The sequence below is a fragment of the Rattus norvegicus genome, chromosome X (assembly GCF_036323735.1).
Source record: "Rattus norvegicus strain BN/NHsdMcwi chromosome X, GRCr8, whole genome shotgun sequence".
Classification (NCBI taxonomy): Eukaryota; Metazoa; Chordata; class Mammalia; order Rodentia; family Muridae; genus Rattus; species Rattus norvegicus.
In genome coordinates this window covers 38938692-38953134 of record NC_086039.1, presented here as the reverse complement: position 1 = coordinate 38953134, position 14443 = coordinate 38938692, and the positions used below count along the sequence as shown (strand labels likewise).

At 40.3% G+C, this 14443-nt stretch overlaps 1 protein-coding gene across 11 annotated transcripts in view; it reads left to right on the top strand.

Moving 5' to 3' along the window:
- Sh3kbp1 (SH3 domain-containing kinase-binding protein 1) overlaps positions 1 to 14443 on the top strand; it is a 345129-nt gene that overhangs the window by 78524 nt on the left and 252162 nt on the right. The gene's annotated exons all lie outside the window — the stretch shown is intronic.

The window sequence follows — 14443 nt, the reverse complement described above, 5'->3', positions numbered from 1 at the left end:
AACAAAACAAATCTTCCAAGTCCTATAACTTTCTCATCTGGTTCTTGTTGACCTGGCTCTTGATGGTGGCCTCTCATAGGTACAAGCCATGTGATGGGTCCCGTGAGATGCCACCAGTGCTGCTGTTGGGTTCATTTCAGAGGTAGCCCCAAAGGCCTTCAGATTCTCTTGGTCAGTATCATAGGTTTGACCTCGAAGCAGGCTACTTTGCCTTGCTTAATTAAGCCCATCGTTGTTGTTCTTTTGGTCATGGTCTGGTGACACCCCCCCCACACACACACACAAAAATTTCCATCAAGGTTCTGGGGAGAGGGTGCCAGTGGATTCTAGGGCCTGAGGCCTCCGTTAGGAAGTCATGTGATGAGTCTGTGGTAGGAGAGAGAGAATTCAAAAGTCTGATTTGGCTTTGACTTTTGAGCCTCTGTGTGCCTCTATTCCTCAGGGAGAGGAAGACAAACAAGAAAAAAAAAAGAGATCTTGATGACCACTGCCTTTCTGTTCGCCTAATATCTGATTTAGAAGTACATGGTCACGTTGCTTTTCTTTTAGGCTGTTTCAGTTTACCTCCTTCATGAGTTTAGGCAACTGCCAGGCACATGGATCAGTTCCTGAGGCCCTTCAACTGAGTGGGGGGCGGGCGCCGTCTACAGCCTTGTTCATTAACTTCACTAGCTCTTTTATATTTACTCAAATGTGAGTTCGTTGCTAATAATATGTTGCTTTGACAGTCTCAAGTTTCCTGCCCTTTCTGTTTTAAACTGTCTTGTTTTTCATATTACATTTAAGCTCGAGTCTGTTGCCTTTAGCTGTCAAGACTCCCCACTTATTGTGAACTATTTTTGATTTCTGGAACCATCACCTGGACTCTGGGCATGAAATGAACTAAGAGAATCTTTTATCTGAATGTTCATTAGAACTCCTTCACTGAAACCCGAGTCATTTTCTGTGACTGGTTTTTGCCTACCTTTTCAGCCTTATCAAGGGCCACCTTCCTGTTTGGAGAGTCCTTTTCATCAAAGAGATTTCCTCGTGCCCAGCCCCCACTGTGTTCTTTCCTGCTTCTGGACCCAGGCACTTGTGGTTCTCCAGGTCAGGAATGCCCTTTCCTTGGTATCTGGCTTGTCTAGCTGGCTTTTCTTTTGGGTGTCACCTGAAGCAGAGGCCCTGCTGGGGCTATCTTCTCTGAAGGGACTTCCTTTCTTTCTTTCACATTGTCATGATTATTTCTTGGGGAGCCCTTGGAGCCCAGCCTATAAAGGTTTTATTGACCTGTTGACTCACTCAGCATTTGGTATCTCCCAGACTAGAATTTCAGTTCTGCTAAGTCAGGAACTCAGTTTGTTTTATTCCTGAGGGGTAGCTCCAGTCCCCAACTCAGGTCTAGATGAACAGTAAACACTCGGCAAGTATTTGTTGCGTAAGCTGATTTAGTGAAGGAGCTTTAATTAGTTTGCAGTTGTTGCAAGCTGACCAAGACAGGTTTGCCCTTTCTGTAGCAGAGCCTCCCCCACTGACTGATGAATCTGCAGGCATCACAGTTTGGGGAACATCAAGACTCAAGGCTCTGCTTCCCTCTCTGCCAGCCCTCTGTTTTCTTCTTCTTCTTCTTCTTCTTCTTCTTCTTCTTCTTCTTCTTCTTCTTCTTCTTCTTCTTCTTCTTCTTCTTCTTCTTCTTCTTCTTCTTCATCATCATCATCGTTGTCATCATCATCATCATATCTCAAAATGCAAACCACCTGTCTTCAAAGTTATTTGCTTAAAACAAATTCTTCATTTCTCTACTAAGGCCTTTATCCCCACCCCCCTTCTGCCTTTCTCCATCTCTTGCCAAGAGTAATGGGAAAAACCCTATTATCTTGGAAAGTGGTTTTCCCTCTGGTCAGAATCCAAAGCCGAGTGATTTATCACCAAGTGCGGGTGTGTGTGTGTGTGGGGGAGCAGCATGGCTTTTCCCTGCCTCACTGTGTGCTCACAAATGTTAGTGGTTTGTTCTCCCTGCAACGTCAGCTGGTCATGTGGCGGCTCAGTCCTGGTGCTGCCCTTTTCCATAACTCCTTTTGGTTTCTCCCTGCTGGCAAAGACTCTAGTTCAGGGTATCCTAAGTGGAAAGCAAGGCTGTGTCCAAGCAAGACTCTGTGGCAGCCTGTTCTCTAGCTCACTGACAGCCTCACACCAATTCTAGGAGTAGATAATATTAACCCCACCCTAGAGTTACCAAATCGGAGGCTCGGTGAAATCCGATGACTTACTCCCAGGCACATGTGTTGAGATCAGCTAGGATTAGAATCAACTCAGTTTAGCGTTTAAGTCTACTTGTTGGCATATGTTTTTTAAAGATTTAATTTACGGGTATGGGAGTTTTGACTGCATATATTCTGGGCACCACATGTGTGCCTGGATCCTGGAGGGAGCCAGAAGACGGTTTCAGATGCCCCGGAAGTGATTTCACCGAGCCTCCATTTTGGTTACTCTAAAGTGGGGTTAACGGTATCTACTCTTAGAATTGGTGTGAGACTGTCAGCGGGCTGGTGAACAGGCTGAGACAGAGTCTTGCTTGGATGTGGACTCCAGCCTTGCTTCCATTCAGGATACCCTGAACTAGGGTCTTTACCAGCAGGGGTGAAACTTAAAGGACTTATACAGAGAAAAAGGCTGAGCTGCCATACGGTAGAGCAGTCACCACTGTTAACTACTCCAGGCTCCTTACTGATGTTTCTTAAGGTGTGTGTGTGTGTGTGTGTGTGTGTGTGTGTGTGTGTGTGTGTGTGTGTGTCTGTGTGTGTTTAAGCTAAAGGATAACTTTGGGTGTCATTCCTGAAGCGCCATCCATGTTGTTTGCTGAGTAAGTGAAATAGACTGACTTAGGATGAGAGCTGAGGTCTGCTTGTCTCTATCATCCCTGTGCTGGGATTACATGTAGGTACTGCAGTTGGGCCTGGCTTTTCTTAAGACGTTTTTTTTGGCTCATGCCCTGCAATTTAAGCAACCTGCTGGCGATGATATGCTTTATATGTTTGCGTATGTGCACACATGTAACTAAAATAAACTTTCTGAAACAATACCTTCCTTTAGCGTGCCCCCTCCTTTCCCCATTTAAAGGCGATTCTGGTCTGGGTCTTCTAAACTGACTTCGTGGCCTTCTGCTTGGTGGTAACTCAGTTTGGAAAACACTGCTGGAATGGCACAAGCTATGTTTACTTTATCTACAGACTTGCACTATCTAAGCCACTTTAAAATTATTTTACAACAGTATAGCGTGCATATAAAAAACACACACAGGCATATGTCTTGTTGAATTTTCACACACCAAGCATGCCTGTGTAGCCAGCACCACATCAAAACAGCTTCTTTGAATCAAGACAGAGGAGTAGTGTACAACAGAAAGGAAGACTCTGTTGGTTCGTTCTGAATTCTATATGCAAAGCTTATTAGATCCTCTTCTGGTGGAGGTATGTGTTTTACGTTTCTAGAGATGGTGCTTGGCTTATGTTGTAGAACTCACAAGTTCTAAAGGAGTAGCCTCCCTGATGGCTGTCTGAAATGGGCACTAAAGGAGGGGTGGGCTAAGGATGCGTGTGTAGTAAAATGTGAGTGAGGAGGAAGGGGGAAGGGCAAGGCCCCACGTTTAAGTATGTAGGCACATGGGTATGAGAATTTATATTTCTAGTATTGGAGACAGACTTTACTGGAATAGAGGGTCAGGGAGTAAGAAATGGGAGAGAGGGTTTGAGATTAATAGTCTTAAGTCCCTAGAGGTTAATAATCATCTGAATAAAATAAAGAATATTTACCTCTCCTGGTGAGTGTTGACCTTTAAAGAAAATTGTTTGAGTATGCAGAAGAAAACTACTGATTTCTTGGCGAAAAGTACAAATGCATCTGAGTATAAAAGCAAGTCAGAGAAACTTGGCTTTTATTATGTATAGGGCTCTGTAAGGCGGTTTTATAATCACTCACAGCATAGAATTTGTTGTAATAGAACGCATGTAGAAATGAAGGGGAGCTGACACTCTAATATGCTTTTAAACACCGAGTAGTACTAGGTTATAATGTATTATTAATTAGTGCCTTCTGCAAGACTCCTTCTGTACAGCTATGTTTTATCCAAGCTGAAAGAGCCTCTCTGCATCAGGGGCTGTGGGATAATAAATTGTTTTGTCTTTGCTGATTAGATAAGTTCTACCTCTCAGTTCATGTTTGCAAAGCAGACTTTTAACTGTTATACACTTGATCTGGGTTTCCTGGGTTTCAACCTCAAATGGTGGCTTGTGGCTTTGTGTGTAATTCTGCACACCATGACAGTGTATATAGGTAAGAAAAGTCTACAGAATTAAGCCCAAACTCCGTAGAACAAGGCAAAGAAATCCGCCATTTAGAATGGCAGCATCTGACTTTCCCTTGTCTTCTCTGCACAGAGCACGAGGCCTGGATGAAGGACTTGCTGAATGAATCCAAGAGAGAAAGCAGTGTAGACAAAGCCAGTAGTTACTGGGACTGTACTGTATGCCCTGTTTGTCTGACTAGGTCATCACAGCAAGCTTTCCAGACAGAAACTGTAATTACTCTTCTCTTCAGAGTAACCTTAGTCTTATGTTTGGGGACAGGTCTAATGAACAGCTAGTGCCTTAGCCTTGACAGTGGCTTCTTACACTCTCAAATGGCCCGGTTCAGAGTTGTTCTGGTTTGAATAAACAGATAAAGAAAATGTGTTACAGGAGAAACCAAGCCACATCCCTTTCTATAGTCACTTAGCTAGTAGAAGTCATGTTCTTTTCTAGGAGTCTGATTCCAGGGTTTGGAACTACTAAATTATAACATAACATAAGTTAATGAAGATGCACAAAAATCTCTCAGTATATGGTTTTTGATTTTTTTCAGTCAAGCTGGACTCTGTAGTAGGTGATGTGACCCAAATAAGGAAAATACCAGGCAAAGTCTGATTAAAACCTTCAGTGAGCTTTCATTTCATTGGTAAGCCTAGATGGTTAGGATCCTAGAATGACCATGTCATTTATATGTACATGATGCTTAGCAGTTTATAATCCCCCTTTTTATTGTGTTGAAGCTTCTTGTACACTCTGGATAATAGGTGATAAGATTCCCAACTTAGAGAAGGGCAGGAGGTCAGTAGTGTCTGTCTGCAGTTGCACAACAAGAAAAGGAATGGCAGGTCTATCCAGAGTCAGCTCAGGCATTCTGCTTCCCTGGTTGGTGCCAGATGTACCTCTTGTCCAGATGTTCTCAGTCATTAAGGTATGATGTGTGTAGAGGATTAGAGTGCAGTCTGAAAACTAATTAGCCTGACACAGGATTTCTTAGCCACTGTTGACTTTTGGGGGACAGTTAAGTCTTTTTCTTAGGAGAAAGAGAGACCTTTGTCCTGAACACTGGTCAGCAGCATGCTGGTCTCTACCTGCTAAATGCCAACAGTACACATTGTTACAACAGAAAGTGTCTGTAGAAATTTGCAAATGTTCTCAGTGGTACAGAGTTGCCCCAGATTAGAAACCATTAACCTGATGCAGTCAGGAGAGACAACCTTGCAAATGCTTGAAAAGACCTGTCTCTTTTTCCCTCTCCAGTTTCTAAAACAGCAGAAAAGTCTTTTTAAAAAAAACAATAAAAGAGGAAGGGAGGGAGAGACATGTGTTCCTGTGTGTGTGTGTGTGTGTGTGTGTGTGTGTGTGTGTGTGTGTGTGTGTTGTGTGTGTGTGTGTGTGAGAGAGAGAGAGACCTTTTGTTGAATTCCCTTTGATGAAAGATTATTGTATCTGTGAAAGAAGAAGAAAATCAACATTTTTCTAAAGTTTAAAAAGCGCACAACTCTAGGAAGCGCAAGGCCCTGGGTTCGGTCCCCAGCTCCGAAAAAAAGAACCAAAAAAAAAAAAAAAAGCGCACAACTAAAATATTAGAGATCAGCTAAAATATAACACATAAAATCTGTAATTCTCCTGTCTAGAAATAATGGCAATTTATATTTTGTCTTTTTAACATTCATGATTAAATATATACTAATGAATACAACTTTCCAAATACTCTCTTGTATAAAATGCTATAAAAATCCACTTTTAAGGTTGACTAGTCCACAAGTAATACTTCTCATGTATCTGTAACATAGGATAAGAGTTTATAATGACTGCACCATGTTTCACTGTGTAATCAGTATGGTTAATTCACCTTGTCTCTTGTTGTGAATGCTTGATTTGTTTCCAATTTTGTTTTTACCAGTTCAAGCAACATTGTGAAGTGTTCATGTACGTGCTTAAGTCATTCATAGCTCCTTTTTCCATAAAGAAATTATAATCACTGTAAATTTTAAGATCCACTTAGAAAGGTACCCCATCTATCATGTTCTGGATTATATTTTGAATATATATATGTATATATATATATATAATCACTGGAAAAATTTGATTATGCACTAGACTTGAAGAATGGGCTGTGGAAAGTTCTTTGCTTTTCTAATTAAAGGATGACTAATAAAAAAACTTTGAGAATTCATGCCTTGTTCATGAAACCTTCTTTACAGTAATATGCTACTTCCTGAGGAGCAGTCAGGCTGGCAAATATTTAAGAACGTATACTTGCAATCTCAGAGAGAGAGAGAGAGAGAGAGAGAGAGAGAGAGAGAGAGAGAGAGAGAGAGAGAAACAGAGAGAGAGACAGAAGAGAAGAGGAGAGGGAAATAATTATAAGAATGCACTGTTGGGAGTTGGAGAAATGGCTCAGCAGTTAAAAGCATTTGCTGTTCTTCCAGAGGACCCCAGTTCAATTCCCAGCACTCATATTAGGTGGCTCAAAGCTACCTGTAACTCCAGTTTCAGGGGACCTGATCTTCTGGCCTTCAAGGAAACTGGACATGTGGTGCACAGACATCCATGCAGACAAAACACTCACATACAAACAATGCACATCACAAAAGAAGTTTAAGACTACATTCTCGTTGCCCATGTATTTTTCTTAAAATTGTTTGACGACATTACAATTATAAATTCATGGCAAAAACATCCAAAAGTATAGACGAGCTTAAATTTTCCTACTGTTCCACCCCTTGATTTTTCATTCTCTAGGATTTTTCCTACATTTGAAAAATGTTTTAAAATTCATGAACTGAGCAGCAATATGCAAGGTATGAGCCAACTGATTTTTTTCACTTAATATGTTTTCCTGCTCTGGCACCTTCTATTTAATCAGGGCCCTAGTTAAGCTCATTTAAAGATTTTCCTCCTGAAACAAATCATTCTGTTTTATGCTAATTTATCCAAGAAGTAAGTGTGTACTGATGGAGTTGGTAGATTAAGAGCCTGTATCCCTAGTGATTATGTTTGGTCTTATTACATTTCCTTTCCACAATGGTGTATATATATCTTGACTTCTTTCCGTGGCACATCTTCTCTGACTGGCATAGTTGTTGATTAATAAATTAGCAACACAAAGGTAGAAATTTCTTTGTGTAACTGGTTAGGAGGGGAGGACATCTATTTCTGTGACCCTTGTAGAGATTCGTTTACAGTATTGTACATGTCCAGAGAGATGTGTACTTACTGATTTTCTTCTGAGATGGGTCTGAAACTGGATTTGATTTTTAAAAGCCATTAAGAAAGAATCACATGTATAAAGTTTGAGGTCAGTGCCTAGAGAGTCACCTTTCTGGTGGCATTTGATAATATATCGCAATTGGCATTGAAGGAATTAGAAATGGATCCTCGTAACTAAAGAGTCTTTACACTGGGTACCAAATGTAAAATGTAAATGAAATTTAATGCAACGTTGTATGATATGATTGTGCTATTACCAGCTCTGCTCTGGTGCTTTCTTTTCCATAAAGTCTTTCCTGATATTTCTCCATTCTCCAGCTTTTACCTCTCCAGGTTGACATCTTTTACACTGTTCTTTCACAAAAAGATGATGTTGTATATAAGGTCCTTTATTGCTCTTTATGAAAAAACCAGATTTTTTTACCCCAATTAAGTTTTTTAAAATTATATTTTTATTAATGTATGCATATGTGTTCACACAGGTGTACACATACAGTTGTTATAGCACATATGGATGTCAGAAGACAGCTTCAATGGGTCACTTTCTTTCTACCATGTGGGTTTTAGGAATTGAACTCAGGTTATCTGGCTTGACAGCAAATGCCTGTATTTACTGTCCTTATTGCCCCCCCTTACTCCTATCAAGTTCTGACACCTGGCTTCTAGTCTTCAACACTGTGAAACATAGGGCTTGGTATGTGAGTATTTTGATTGGCTCTTCATTCCAGAATTCTCCTTATTTGGGGGACTGCTATGATCAGTAAAGGAAACTTCTCCTGGATGTCCTCCTTTTCTTCCCAGAATAGTACTTGACATAGTATCTATTTTATATTATATTTTATAATAAAATTATATCTATATATAAATATATAAAATCTTATCATTCAATGTATTACTTTCCTGCCCAGGGGAGAATGCAAGAAAGGGCTGTCTTCCAATGGTTTGGTATTTGAAGTGGTTTGGGATGGTAGAAATTTGGAGAACGTTCTTGAGCTTCAGTATTCACAAGCAGCTATCAGAACCCTCATTAACATTGTTCTCTGAGAAGGGCCCATGTTCTCTGAGAAGTTGGAGCTCTGTCCTTGACAACGGAAGGACGTAGCATGTTGTTGGAGAGGAGTTTCTGAGTTAGCGCTGGGAAAGTTACACTGAGATACAGAGAGGAAGCAGGTCTCAGAGTGCCTCTTATGTTAGTGATCCTGAAATTGGGCCACTTCTTGGGATATCTTCTTTTCTAGTAGAATGGTAGAAGTGGATTCTTTTCTCTCCTTGCTAGCCCTCTGAGGAGATTTTCTTTGAGACCTGCTGACATAACTCCTTCAAGAGCTTCCAAAGGGCTGGCTTAAAACCATAAGATAACTTTTTCACAAAGAAATTTTAATACTGCTAAAGTAAGGGTTTCCTGAGAATGAGAGAGGCAGGAAGTATTATCCCAGCAAAGTGGCCTTTGGACCTAATTGGTTCTGGTCTGCTCTATAGCTCTGTGACCTTTTCCTTAAAGAGATGTATGTTTTGTGCTAGGTCATGTCCCTCTAAATTCACATGGAAGTCTTGGACAACACTATATTATTGTGATTGCATTTAGAGATAATAGGGACTTTCAAGCTATAAGATGGCCAGTGTCCTTATGAGAAGAGGAGAACAGAACACAAAGAAGGGACAGTGGGAGTGTGTGTACACTGTGGGTTGATCATGTGAGGATGTAACAAACATGCAGCCATCTATTATCCAAAGAGAGGAAGTGTAGGAGAAGCCAAGTGTACCAACCCTTTGATCTGTTACTTTCAGCCTCCTGAAGTGGGAGATCATGCAGTTCTGCTACTTAAGCCCCTAGCTGCACTGTTTGTTATGGCACTTGGAGCATACCAACCAGTGGTCACTGCTCTGTTCCCTCACCCATACCAACCTGTGGTCACTGCTCTGTTCCCTCACCTACCTCTTCTGGCTCCAGCCTGGTTTGAGGTTTTCTTTTTTCCCTTCTGCACCTACCTTCTAAGTTCTTTTCAAATAGGGACTCAAAGAACTCATGGGATCAGAGAAGGTGTGTCCTTTATGGGTTTTGAAAAGTGACATATTTTTCTCTGAGTCACCCTTTTGACTCTTTTCTTTTGTTATCACGCTGATGTTCCAGATCAAATTTTAATTAGGACAAAGATTCTGCTCCTAAAATTGATTGGAAGTGACTTTTGGTGTGGTGGGAATCCTCATTACACATAATATCCATTGTGTAAGCCTGTGACAAAAGGCTAGCTCATGGTTTCAGAGATTTGTCATCCATCATGATGAGTATGGAGTCACAGTATGGTATATGGTGGACAGGTAGTATATGGTAGACAGACAGGTAGTATATGGTGGATAGGTAGTATATACTGGACCCTTGTTTATATGGCAGTAGCAGAGAGTGGTCAGAACTAAGGGATGGGCTGATAACCTTTTAAGGATCAATCCTTGGAATCTAATTTTGCCCACTAGGCCATACGTTCTAAAGAGTATAATGTCCCCCACAACAGCCCTTGTAGCTGGAAAACAAATATTCAAATAATAAACCTGTAGACGCCTTTTCATATTCAAGCTATGATAGTTTATCCACATAGCTTTAAAAACAAGAGATTGAGTGGTTTAACCAATGCAGATTTTCCAGTGGAACTCTTAAGCTTGGCATTCCAGTCCAAGCAGGACTGCTTCTTTCTGAAATCTCTTGAGGAACTGTACCATCCCTCTCCCTAGCTTCTGTTTTCTGGTATTCTAGCTTATAGCTCTTTTTCCCTTCATCTTCATGTGGTATTCTTCTCATTTACATGTCTCTGTCCAAATTATCTTCTTTCCCCTATTTTTGTTCTTTGGGGGGGGGTGGATAGGGTCTCAGGCTGTAGCCCAGACTTGCCTGAATCTCACTTTAGGATGGCCTTAAACACATAGGAGTCCTTCTGCCTCAGCTTCCCAAGTGCTGAGCTTTCAGGTGTTAAACAATTACGCCTGGCTCCAATCCCCCCTTCTTTTGTGAGGATTTTATAATCTATATTTTCATAGTTTAGGGGCCATACTAGTGAACTCATCCTACCTTTATCATCTGCAATATCCCTGCTTCTAAATAAGGCCCCATTCCCAGGCACTGTGGACTTGAACTTCTTGTAGAAAAATACATTTTAGGTTTGGGGATTTAGCTCAGTGGTAGAGTGCTTGCCTAGCAAGCACAAGGCCCTGGGTTCGGTCCCCAGCTCCGAAAAAAAAAAAAAGAGAAAAATACATTTTAGCCTGTGAAAGAGTTTGTATTCCAACCCAATTTGCCATCTGTGTACCTCTGTCTATGTCTGGAGGGTTTCTTACCTGGTTTGCTACCCCTGCTTGACATGCAGGTCTCAGCTCAGACACCACTCTCAATGTAAATTGATTGGATGAATGAAATAAATTGCTGAGTAAAATTAAAATGTGATTGGGAATTATGGTGAACATAATTTATCCTTACAAATGTGAGAGAGCTCGTCTTTACTCCACATCAGTGTTGCTTGTGACTCTCTTGTATATATTGGCTCTGTCCCCACCACAGATGCTATTTAAATATCATTTTGTGCCTGTGAATTGGGATGTCGGGCACCTTCCGAATGTCATGATGTTTCCTGTTCTGTGTATAGAGCATGCCAAGAGGATTCAATTTGTTGGATTTAGATTTTTTGGCATTGAATCACAATTTGATTATGATTTGATGATGATTCTAAGGGCAAAACTGGCTGGAACTTTCTTTGAGGGACATATGGGTTGAAAAAACTGAGTATTGAGCAAGAGAGGCGTTTACTAATGCTAGTCGATTAGTATTTACTGAGCATGAGCTTAACAGAGCTGCTATGTAATATGCAAAATTCAGTGGTATGGCCAATAGCTGTGAACTCCAGCATGGAGTTCATATCAGGCAACAGTATAAGGCCAGTTGTATGAAAATATGTAGAGGAGAAATGAGGGATTGGCACTCACTCGGGGTCAGAATGGACTAGAAAGGCTTTTTCCCCTTTTCTTTTTTTCGGAGCTGGGGACCGAACCCAGGGCCTTGCGCTTGCTAGGCAAGCGCTCTACCACTGAGCTAAATCCCCAACCCCTAGAAAGGCTTTTTAGTTGGGATTGTAGTTTATGTGTCAGAGATTCCAGAAGAGATGGGAGAATACCAGTTTAAGGTCATACTAACATATTAAGTTGTGGTATATAGTGATTGATTTTTCCTGTTCACTTTGTTTTTGAGATTAGGGTCTCAAGTATCTCAGAATGCCCTTGAATTAGTTAAACAGCCAGTACTAATGTTGAATTTGTAGTCTTTCTGCATCTGCCTCTGAGAAGCTGAGATTATAGACATGGGACACTATACCCATATATCTTGTTTTTAATAAAGTTAGTTTTCTTACAAGCTATTCTTGGTAGAAAAATATTGTAAACATCACACATTCAAAATATTGTAAACATCACACATTCACTTGGGGTATATAAATTATAGTACATTCATATAATGGTGTACTCTACAATTAGAACAAACAATAAAAGGGCCTAGGGACATGGCTTAGTGCTAAGAGCACCTGCTGCATAAGCACAAGGCCCCGAATTCAAACCTCCAGCATTCACATGAAGAGGTAGGTCTGTTGGCATGTTGCCTTTAACCCCAGTGCTATGGGAGGTGGAGATGTGAGAATCTCTGGGGTTTCTTGTATGTCACCTGGCTCTAGGTTCAGAGAATGAGCCTGTCTCAGGGGAAGAAGGTGGAAAGAGTTAAAGCAGGCCACCTGCACGTGTGTGTGTGTGTGTGTGTGTGTGTGTGTGTGTGTGTGTGTCTTTTAGTGTTCAGGTATATGTTATTTGAATGATGTAAATGTATTCTATCTAAAAAATTAAAAAAGAAAGGTATGATTTTAAAATGAATTAGTTATATTGTTGCTATCCTTAAGTTCACTTATGTGTCTCAGGTTCTTTATGTGGCTGGGATATAATGAATTAGAATAACCAATATTAGAGATCTGTTTTGTCTCGAGCCTCTAAACTAGCTTTCTATTGTTTTATTTTTGATTATCACTACAAATATTTCAAATATACACTGAACAAAAACAACTTAGTCAAAGGAGCCACTTGTATCCCTCTCGCCTACCCTCAGTAATCATTTTGGAGTCATCAGTACTCCTTCCTTCGAACCCTTCCCCTATCTGCTAATCTCCACTATTTGGAAGGCAGATGCCTGTCTGGTTATGTTAAAGGTTGAAACCCCCTGGTTTGAAAACATGAAATATAAAGTTCTTAAAAATCTGAAACTTCTGTGATGTCATGAGTGGAAAATTCTGCTGATGTCATGTGACAAAAAACCAAATGCAGGTGCACTAAAAGCCTGTAAAGTTTCCTTCAAGCTGTGACATATGAGTATATAAAGTGAAGCCCAACAAAGCTTTTGTTCTGAAATCAATTTCATTATTCTGTCCAAAAAAATACATGAATCCTGTGTTTAAAGTACAGTACCATTTCCAACACATTTTGTTATGTATAGTAAGTGTTAAGCATTTTGGATAAGGGACACAAATCTATATTTAGAATTACTACTCTATCCTGCACAGTCTCACTCTGGTCCCAGACATACAAGTAGGTTGATGCTCGAGGTGGTAAAAGTTACCTCCTCTTTTAAATGGAAATTGGCCTGTTTCATTAAGCTCATATGATTTGATATAAATTTTTAAAATTTCATAAAATACACAGAATGAGCAGTCTTGCCCAGTTTTGAGTATACAGTTCAATAATGTGAAGTGTATTCTGTGAATTTTTGTGCCTCTAATCTCTAGAACATTCTCATCCTATAAAGCCAAAACAGTGTATCTGTTGAACAACCCCCTGTTCTGTACCCTAAGCCCTGGCAGCCAAAATTCTGCTTTTTGTCCATTTGCAGGTGCCTCACACTGAGCGATCTTAGTAGGTAGGCTTTGTCTTTGCTGGGCTTACTCAATTTAGTAGAATATCCTCCGGCTTCATCTGTAGCATGTGACAGGATATGCTTTGTTTTCTAAGGATGAGTAATATTTTATGAATACTCTGTGCCTTGTGTATCCATTTATCAGTTTATGGGCACCTTCCATAGGCTTTATGGTTAAAATAATCCCATGCTTTCCAATCAGAATGCATTAGCATGATAGGATCTACTAGTGACAACAATTACTGAGCTGTCTGAGAAACTATTTTTTTTTCTTATAGATAGGATGTTGTTCTATAACTCTGGATGGCTCGGAATGCCCCTGATTGTCCTCAAACTTATGTCAATCTTTCTGCTTTAGCCTCCCAAGTACTGGGATTAGAGGCCTATACCAGCATGCCTGGCCAGATTGAAAATATTTGTACCAAATATTTCAAGTTAGACCAAAAGCCTTCAGTTTTTTCTTCCTTTGATAAAGATACCCTTTTTCCTCTCAAAGCTCTATATTGACTTTTGTCTCTCACTACATGAGGTTATAGATTTTGAGAGATGGGGCAGACCTACCTTTGTTATTTGGTACAGTGCTTAGTGTGGAGTTCATACTCAGTAAATACTTGTTATGGGAACAGGATTGCATTGATTGGACAAGGTATGGAACTGTGTCTATGTAATGAGGGAGTTGAAGCAGATGCATTTATAGGCTCCTTTTGGTCCAAGTTTTGTTTGAGTCCATTACTAAATCTGATTATTCAGACTCTCTTGAAGATGGATGAGTTGAGGGATGAGGCACAGACGTTTGAAGAGACATCTTTTCAGTGTGCCTCAACTGGTACCACAGAAGGAGTCATTCACAAATAGAACTGTTTCAGAACTGTATTTCTCAGCAGTTTGGATTTTGTACTTCCTCTTGATGTGGTGGTAATATTCCTTGTGTAATAGCAAAGTTGCTATCTAAAAATTATCTGAAGCATAGCTTAAT